Genomic DNA, 9294 nt, shown 5'->3' on the forward strand with positions numbered 1-9294 from the left:
AAGACCCTTTATAATCTTATAAAGAACAATGTGCGAAGGTCTCGTGCTCCTCTAGCTGCTTCAAACTGGACATAATTGTTGTCCTACCTACCCTTGGGTCCAAAAATCCCTAATAAGAGTGGGGGTGTGGAGGGGAGGGTGGACTTCCCACATGGGGAAGGGTCTTGCAGACTCCAGGTCAGTTGGCTGTCCCCAGACAACAGTGTGCTTGATTTAACAGGCTGGGGCAACAAATTTGGCAACAGGGTTAAAAGGCATCATTCAATCCATAACCATTAGCTGACAAAAGGCAGGTATTAATTTTTCAATATCCCACATTAGGGGGAAAAAAAGGCTTCTTTGGAGGAAGGTGTGCCATGCACGTCTCACCTGTCCAAATCCCTTTTGCCCACTATACTTACTTTGGGCTGAGGGGAATATTTTAGGTTTCCCCCCCTCTCAGACCTCTGGGCCCTTTCTGTCTAAGCCATTAGGATAAAAAAGAGAAACCGGTTTTGAAGTGAAGCCCACAGACCACCCCATGCTTCACCAGCCCAGCCACTTAGTTCAGCCAAACCACTGAGTCTCAGGAGGCAGCAATGCAGAAAGGATTAAGTGAGGCCTATATGTACAATCATTCACTCAGGTAATGAGATCATAGGCTTATGTCCTATAAAAACAGAACACACATGTTAATTTACGCAACATAACCCACAAACCAGTCTTATTGGAAAGACATCCAGTTGCAAGGCATTTGACATTCTTCTTGCCTGTAAATTAAGCATCTTTGATGATGTCACAGACCTAGTTTAACTTTCAAATGAAAACAAACTTTAAATGAAAATAAACTTTAAAGACAGTTAGCTGCACTACTTTATAGTCTACCATTGAGCATTGTGATTTTCCTGGAGAATTGCAATTTTTCTCCTTAAGATTACTACCTTCCTTGTCATTAAAGGGATTGCATTAAGTCCAGTTTTAATTTATTCTGTTCGTTTGCATAAACACAACAGGAGCAACAAATGATCACATATGATCTTAAAGTCTGCTTTGCTGAAACTTACACAAGGAACCTTTAGGGTGACTTTCAGTCTGCCCTTCAGAGCACAGCGGCTGAGCCACCTACCTGCCATTCAGCATTGCTTCTCTATCCTGCCCTTCACTGTCTGTCTCAGGAGCTCCTCCCCAGCCTCCCTTCCCCATACCCAGCTGCCTTATAGGCGACACTAGCCAGCATGCAAACAACACCTGGGACTGAGGACTCAGACCCCCTCCAATGGGCCAGCCTCATGGTGAAGTGAGACCCTCAAGGGCAAGGGGAGAAGAGGGGATTAGGCCCTGCTCGCTGTGACCTGAGGAACACAAGCCTGAGGCTGCAGCCCCTCTCGCCCCAATCTCTCAGGAGGTTCTTCTTCACCCTGGGACAGTTTGAGGACCATTCAAAAGGCAGTTGGGATGCAGCTAAAGGAATAAACACTGTTTTTTCTGGCCCAGGTGAGGGGAGGCAGCAGGAACAGCCTGCCTGTGGCCAGGCTCCCAGGCCCCACCTGCGTATGGTTCAGCTGGCTGGGCCTTGGAACAGAGGGTCCTCCCAGATTGATTCCACTAAGGGTCCCAGCTGAGCAGCAGTAGAAGGGACCTTCCACCACCTTCACACCCCAGGAAAAGGGCTGAGACCATTGGGACAAGGTGGAGCCTCGTGCGGAGTCCCACCGGTGGCTGAGGGCATCTGCTGGCTTTCCTTACTAACAATGCCTTGAACAAGCTACCTAACCTCTGTGAGCCTCAGTTTCCTCCTCTGCAGGAGGGGGGCAAAAACATATCTACTCTATGGGAACATTAGGTTTAATTTCAATAATCTATGCAGAGCTCTGACTGAACACAGTGCACAGAAATGATACTTGTTTCTTCTCTGTCTCTGCAGCTGGGAGCCATCTCCAGCAACTTATCACATGATAATTAAGCAAAGGGCAGGAAGCCCTTGGTGAGAAGGACCTCGCGTCCAGTCTCAGAGGGTCCTGACACCCACCCCAAGCCCTGGAAATGCAGAGGGCTGGGACTGGAAGACTCTCCTCTCAGCCACTGGGTGGGCTTGCTGTACGGCCTTTGCAGCGGGTGGGGGGCTCCCTCTCCTGGCCTGAGTTGGAGCCCAGGGAACACATCTGGGCCCAGGGAGAGGGCCCAGGAAATGGAGACCCTCCTCACTGGGAGGGTCACGTTACCTGAGTGACAGAGAAGCTGTGGAGAAAGGGAAGGGGAGGGTGGCCATGGGGGTGCCAGGCCTACTCACATCTTTGTGCCAGGGCTTCAGGTGCTTTAAGTTTTTATTTTTCCTTTTTCTCTAATTTTAAAATTAAGTTTGGTGCCCCCACCCACCAGGTAACAGAAGTAAGCCCTAGAAGTGCAGATGGAGAAGGTCAAGCAGACGTCACACCTCGGGAGACGGTGACCAGCACCCACTGCAGGCCCTGCCAGCCTTCTTTTCTGTGTATTTTGTTTTAATCAAAAATGAGACCTCTTCCAGCCAAGGTGGAGGCATGGACGGACATGCTGCATCTCCCTCCACAACTGGGAGAGAGTACAGCTACCTCAAGGCTGGAGACAATCAGAAGTTCCAGAAAGTCAAGGTGCATGGAAGTCCAGCAAACAAAGATGTAGAGAGGAGATACTCATCCAGACAGGTGTGTGTGTGGGCGGGGGTGGTGGTGGCCAGAACTAGGGCAGAGGGGATGAGGTGTGATGGTGGCAGCATTGGCGGCAGCAGCAGCGGGCTGGCGGAAAGCGCAGTTACACATTTTAGAGGGTCAGGAGGGATACCTGGGGCGCGTTCCCAGCTCCTCACTAGATCACGTGGCTCACGGTCCCAGTGCTGGGGAGGATCAGGCTTCATTGTTTTTGACTGTGCAAACCAGTGGGGGTTGGGATGGAGGCATAAACTGCCTATCTCTCAGCAGAGTCTGTTTGTTTAAAGGCCCCCACAGACCTAGAACATCCACAGATCCACCCATTCTTGGAACGACGGCCAGGGCAGCAGCTAGAGGGGTGCCGATCCAGTGTGGAGGTGGGAGAAGTGCCTGGAAAGGGGGCGAGTGCTGGGCAGGCATCATTGTTCCTTCTCGGACCCTTCCCCCGCATACAGTGCCACAACATGGTGAAATGGATCACCTGTTACTGACAATACCTAAGGCTCCGCCCCTTAGACGTAGTAGGAGCGACAGCTCTCCCTGGGACATGGAAGCAAACACACACAGGAGGCTTCTGGCCAAGACGGTGGCCTAGACTGACACACTCCATCTCCCTCCACAACTAAGAAGGAATATAACTACCACAAAACCAGAAATAACCAGAAGTTCCAGAAAATAAATGGAAGTCCAACGTATGAAGCTATAAAGAAGTGGTGCTCATCCACACAGGTAGGAGGGGCCAAGCTGAGGAGGAGAGGTCAAGCTGTGCTGTCCGCGGCAGCAGCAGTGACAGCGGCAGGACAGTGATAAGCACAGATACCCTTATTTGGGGGAGGTGAGAAGCACCTGGGGAGCACCCCCAGCTGCAGACCAGACCCATCAGCTTGCGATTCCTAAGCCAGGGAAGGCAGACCTCCATTGCCTTGGATTGTGAGGCCCAGAAGGTGTGGGGATAGAGGAGGAGGCTCCCGGTCTCTCAACGGAGAGTGAACAGCAGGAATCCATCTTGGACCCCCACCCCTGCAGAAAACGGCACAGCATGGTGAGACGAGTCCCCCGGTTGTGACGAGTGCAAGGGGCTCTGCCCCCTATAGTGTAGGAGATGTGACAGCCCTGCCCAAGAAGCGAAGGTAAACACAACACGGTCAGGATGGCACAGATCATGATAGAGATCCTGGTGATGCAGCTGACCAGACAGCAAATAGGAAATCTTTCTGAGGCTCAGTTCAGAGCTTTGGTTATAAGAATGCTTACAGATCTGACAGCAGATCTTAAACAAGACAGAGAAGGAATGAAGGCTAGTCCTGCTGAAATGAACAAAAACACATACAAAACTAGTGGTGAGGGAGAGAAAACCAGGGATCAAATCAACAAATCGGAACATAGGGAAGGAACAAACAGTCAACCAGTGCAGAAAGAGGAAACGAGAAGTGAGGAAAATGAGGAGAGGCTCAGAAACTTATCGGACAGCTACAAGCGGGTCAACATCCAAATCATAGGGCTGCCAGAAGGTGAAGAAGAAGTACTAGAAATTGAAAAATTATGTAAAAAAAATAATGAAGCAGAACATCCCTAACTTGGGGAAGGAAATAGACTTACAGGTCCAGGAAGCACAGAGCATTCCAAAAAACTGGACCCAGGGAGAACCACACCAAGACACATTATAATCAAAATGTCAAAAATTAAGGATAAAGAGAGAATCTTAAAAGCAGCAAGAGAGAAGAGAATTACGTGCAAAGGGGTCCCAATAAGACTGTCGGCCGATTTCTCAAAAGAAACTCTGCATTCAAGAAGGGACTGGCAAGAAATATTCAAAGAAATGGAAAGCAAAAACCTACAACCATAATTACTCTATCCAGTAAAGCTGTCATTCAGAATAGAAGGGCAGAGAAAGTGCTTCTGGGACAAAGTAAAACTGAAGGAGTTCATCAGATTCAAACCACTGTTATATGAAATGTTAAAGGGACTTGTTTAGGAGAAAGAGGATCAAAACTATGAACGTTAAAGTGGAAACTGTATCACAACAACCAACAAGAGAAGCTAGGGAGCCGAAACAAAGGCAAACTAAGTAGGCAACGAGAGTGGGAAAAGAATTACAGGTATGGGGAACATTATGAGGGGAGGTCAGCGGGGAGGAGGAAGTGGGGAAAGGGAGGGAGATGGTACAGGAATTAAGAAGCATAGTAGGAGGGAGGGGAGTAGACAGGAAGATGTTGAGAAGAACTATATGCACAACCAATGGGCATGGACTAAGTGGGGGGAGGACAACTGGAGGGAGGGATGTCACTTGGTTGGGGGGAACAAAGGGAAAAGAAATTGGGACAACTGTAATAGCATAAACAATAAAGCATATTAAATTTTAAAAAAGGAAAAAAGATCTTTAAAAAATTATTTTTTAATTTAAAAAAAATTTTTTTTAAAGGGAGGGAGAAAGACAGGGAGAGAAACATCGATTGGCCCTAACTGGTAATTGAACTGATGATCCTACGCTTTGTAGGATGACATCCAACAAACTGGGCCACACTGGTTAGGGTCAAAAATGACACCGTTTTGTATACACTGCTTTGTGTGTTACTTTTCACACTGAGTAACCTTTTCCCATGTGGGAAGATTAGATCCTGTGACAATTAATAGCTGAGCGGTATTTCATACTATGCTTATTCCTTCATGTATGAGGCCCATCTTAAGGACATTTGGGTAGTTTCCAATTTCCTGCTATCACAGGAACAAATGTGTTTTTTCGTTTTGTTTCGTTTTAGGCTACATTCTTCTATGTGGTATCTCTAGGTCAAAGGTTGTGCCTATTACCAAAGCCACACGCCGGCACACATGCACTCGCTTTCATAGATGCCAGCACGCTGGATGCCGACGGGCTGCTCCTAGACAAGCCGTGTTGGGTCCTGCTTGCTTTCTCCAGTCCCCGGCAGGCCGTCCTCCTCATCCCCACCCCAGGCTGCAGGCCCTGGATACACAGAAATCCAGGTGATTTAGCACTGAAGCCTGGGCACCTGAGGCCATGTGGCCGGTCTGAGAGGGGGCTCTTCCTTCTCGAGGGCAGGGGTTCAGGGCGTTTTGCTCCCTCCCAAGGCCAGCAACAACTGGAGGGGGGGGCTGTCCTGAGCTGGAGATGGGCACTTGGGGTCAGGAGACCATCATGGGTTGGGGTCAGGATGGCAGAGTCAGCTGTCATGACAGGTGCCAAATGCAGTGGTTGTCATACTGCCTTGCTGGGCGGACGTAAGACAGGAGGTTAACTGGCCCCTGGGCTCCCCACTCCCCCCATTGATTTGCACAGCTCCATTTTTATCCATTGTTCTCAAGACGCCCCCACCCCTTCTCCCATATGACAAATGAGAACACTAAAACTGAGCAACAGGAGTGACTTGGCCAAAGGAACAGCAGGCCAGTCACTCACAGGGATGGAACAGACTCCTGGCCGCCAGTCATCCTTCAGGTGTTTTGAAACCTCCAGATTCAGAAAGGCTATCAGTATGGCGCCCTTCAATCTATCCACGTCCCACTTGCCTGCCACACCAGGGCTTCCAGGTCCCTCCTGAAGGTTTTAGGGCTGGGCCGTGCCCTTGGCAGTGTTCTGAGGGGTTGCTCTGACTGCCTTCCTACCTGGGCCAAAGGGGCCCTAGAGCCAACCTTCCTGCCTCTGCTGTGCCCATACCAACACTCCTGCCCTAGTGCCAGCTCACCCATCCTCAGTCCACCTGACTTACGTCGCTTCCTCCTGGAAGCCTTCAATTTTAAAAATTACTTCTTCCTCCTGGGAGCCTTCCCTGATCCCCAGCCAGAAGTAATTTCTCCCTCCTGCAGCATCTGGGCCAGACCCATTCTCCAGAGCCTGGGGAGGAGCCCCTCCTTCCTGGGGCGTGGGGTCTCAGGCCTAGTTTGGTGGGAGCCTCGCTTGTCTGGCAGGAGGCCTGGGAAGTAAAGCTGTGGTGGGTCTTGGAGGCTGAGGACTTTCCATGTGGGGGTCTTGATGTAAAGAGAGCGCCGTGGTGGCAAAAGGTGCAGGGCACATTGGAGCAGAGAGAACAGGAGGAGAGGAGGTGGCTAGAAAGCCCGGGGAACTGGAGTGGATGGCCCAGAAGAGGCTGGCTGTGGGCATGCGTGGAGGGAGCACCCAGGGCTCTGCAGGAAGAAGCCTTCCCGACATGACTATATAGGGTCAGGGCTGAGAGAGAAGTCCAAGATGCATGGCCAGGTGCCCCGGACCAGACACATCTGGTTCATATCTGGCTCCTTCAATGACTGTCCGAGAGTCTGGGGGCCAGGCAGCATGGCACTCCAGTGACCAGGGAAAGGGCAGGCTCAGAGCTCAGACAACTCAAGTTCCAACTGGCTCATGTCCTGGCCAGTACCCCAGCTCCTGGCCTACACATGGGAGATAACAAGAGCACCCACCTTAAGGGGCTGTGTGGGGTCAAATGAGGCAAAGTGTCAGAAGTGGGGGGACCTGCCAGCTTGCACCAGCTCTTGGTCCGTTCCCTCATCTGCAGCCAATGGGGACAGCGGTGCCCGCCTTGCGGAGATGTTTCTGGGAAAGGGAGTGAACCTGAGTGTGTGAGGCATTCAGCATGGATGTAGTAAGTGTTCGAAAGCCTGGTAACCGGGGTTCTGACTTCCAGGCGCGAGTGTCATCTGTTCTGGGACCTGTCTGGGGTCAGCCTGGATGCTTCGGGGCCCCCATGAGGACCTCTGCAATCACAGCCCCTGGAAGGGCCTCCTGGGTTATGACAGTGTCCTGCCCTCAGAGCCAGGGGCAGGTGAGAGGTCTGGGAAGAGGGGAGGCTGGGGAGATGGGAGGATTGGGGGGAGCGGGCATGAAGCCTCAGGAGCCTCCACACAGGCCGCAGGAGCTCAGCCAGCCCATGCCCAGCAGGAAGCAGGAGCCACTCTGGCCTGGTGGATGCAGAGGAGTCAGGGCTGAGTGACCAGGCACTTCTGTCCTCCACCAGCCTGGCCCGGAGGCCCTGGGAATCCCAGAGAATCATAGGAACTACGGTGCAGTGCGACAGGATAGGCTGTTCGTGGGGCAGGGGGAGGTCAGAGCAGGTGAGGGGCGGGAGAACCGCAGGAAGGATCCTGGCAGAGCTGCCTGCCTGGGGCGGGGTGCATAGAGCGCCTTCACCTGGAATATGTGGTTCCATACTGCCCTGGGTCTCCACAGCCAAGCAAGGAAAAGCCCTGGAGTCTTTGAACAAACAGGTCCCTCAGCCACTGAGCGAAGAGATGTGTGTGGGTAGGACCATGCGGGCAGCCTGCAAATGACTCTTCAGAGGTCAGGTTGTCCCTGCTTACCACTGAGCGCACGTGAAGCCTGGGCGCATGTTAACTGTGCCCACCTGCTTCCAGCGTTCATTTGCTCATCCAGGGACCCAGCCAATGGTGCCAGAAATGAAGGAAATTGCTTTTGAAGTTGATAGAGGCTGAGAATAGAACTCTAACACTGGCCATCTCTCCTCTGGGAGGCAGCTGGGTCCCTCCCCATCCACCCGCCCTCCAAAGCCGAGGGTGCATGTGGTTGTCACCATGGAGCTGGATAGGGACCTCCAATCTTGACATGTGTGTTTTTTCCCCAAGGACCCTCTGCCTATGTCTCCGAGCCCAACACAGGGCCATGTATGTGCAAGGCTGCAGCATGAGGACCTCAGGAGAGATGCCAAGCAGAACTTTCCGATGATAGGCATCTTGAACATGAGGAAGGGTGCAGGATTGCCTTACAATTGTTTGGAAAAGCACCCTTGGGGCTTCCTGCTTAGGGCACCCACTAATTGGCATGATACCCACCATGACCTGAGTAATGAGATTCACTAAGACATTCCTCCCTCAAAGGGCTTTTCTGCTTTCAGGACCTGAACTCCCCTCTCCTGTTGTCTCCCAGAGCCATCTCCCAACTGTGCTCCTGTCACCCCAGGCCACAGGGTGCCCGCCCCTGCAGAGGCACTGGGCTTTCCCTGCTGGGCCACATCAGTCTCCTCCATCTCCCAGAGGTGCTTATGAGAGTTACTGCCTAGTGACCACTTAGTATGTGTGTGCCCGTTTGATCCCCAAACAGTCACCCTCAAGGTTGACACTATTATCTGCTTCGGGGAGGGAACTGAGACTCTGGGAGCCATTCTGCAAGGTGGTCTACTTGGCTCTTCCCAGCTACTCCCTCCCCCACCTCCAGCCTCCAGCTAAGAGAAAACTGCCCCAGACTGGCCTTGGGCACCTTCTCCCTAGGTACCACCCTGGGCCAGTTCATGGGACGCACAGGCGTGCATTTGCTCAGCACCCTGTGGATGAGCCCCTGGAGATGCGGTACTAGGGCAAGGGGCTGCCCCCAGCCTTCATGAGGCTCCTTATCTTAGGAAGGCCTAGCAGGCTTTCCCTCGGCAAGGGGGCACCCAGAACTTGTAGGGTCTGGAATCCATCTCTCTGCCCTCTCCTCCCTACCCTGTCCCTCCCCCACCTCTTCCCTGCCTTCCTTGCCTGTACCAGGACCACCAGCTTCTTGTGTACAGAACACCACCTTCCCAGACAGAACAGAACCCTGATTCTCCAGAGCAGGCACCCAGGAGAGCGGCCCCAGCTGGCCCCTGGCCCCGACTGTGCCTCTGAGTTCTCCTTTCCCCCTAGT

This window comes from Furipterus horrens, unplaced genomic scaffold, assembly GCF_987537825.1.
Source record: "Furipterus horrens unplaced genomic scaffold, mFurHor1.1.pri manual_scaffold_9, whole genome shotgun sequence".
Lineage (NCBI taxonomy): Eukaryota > Metazoa > Chordata > Mammalia > Chiroptera > Furipteridae > Furipterus > Furipterus horrens.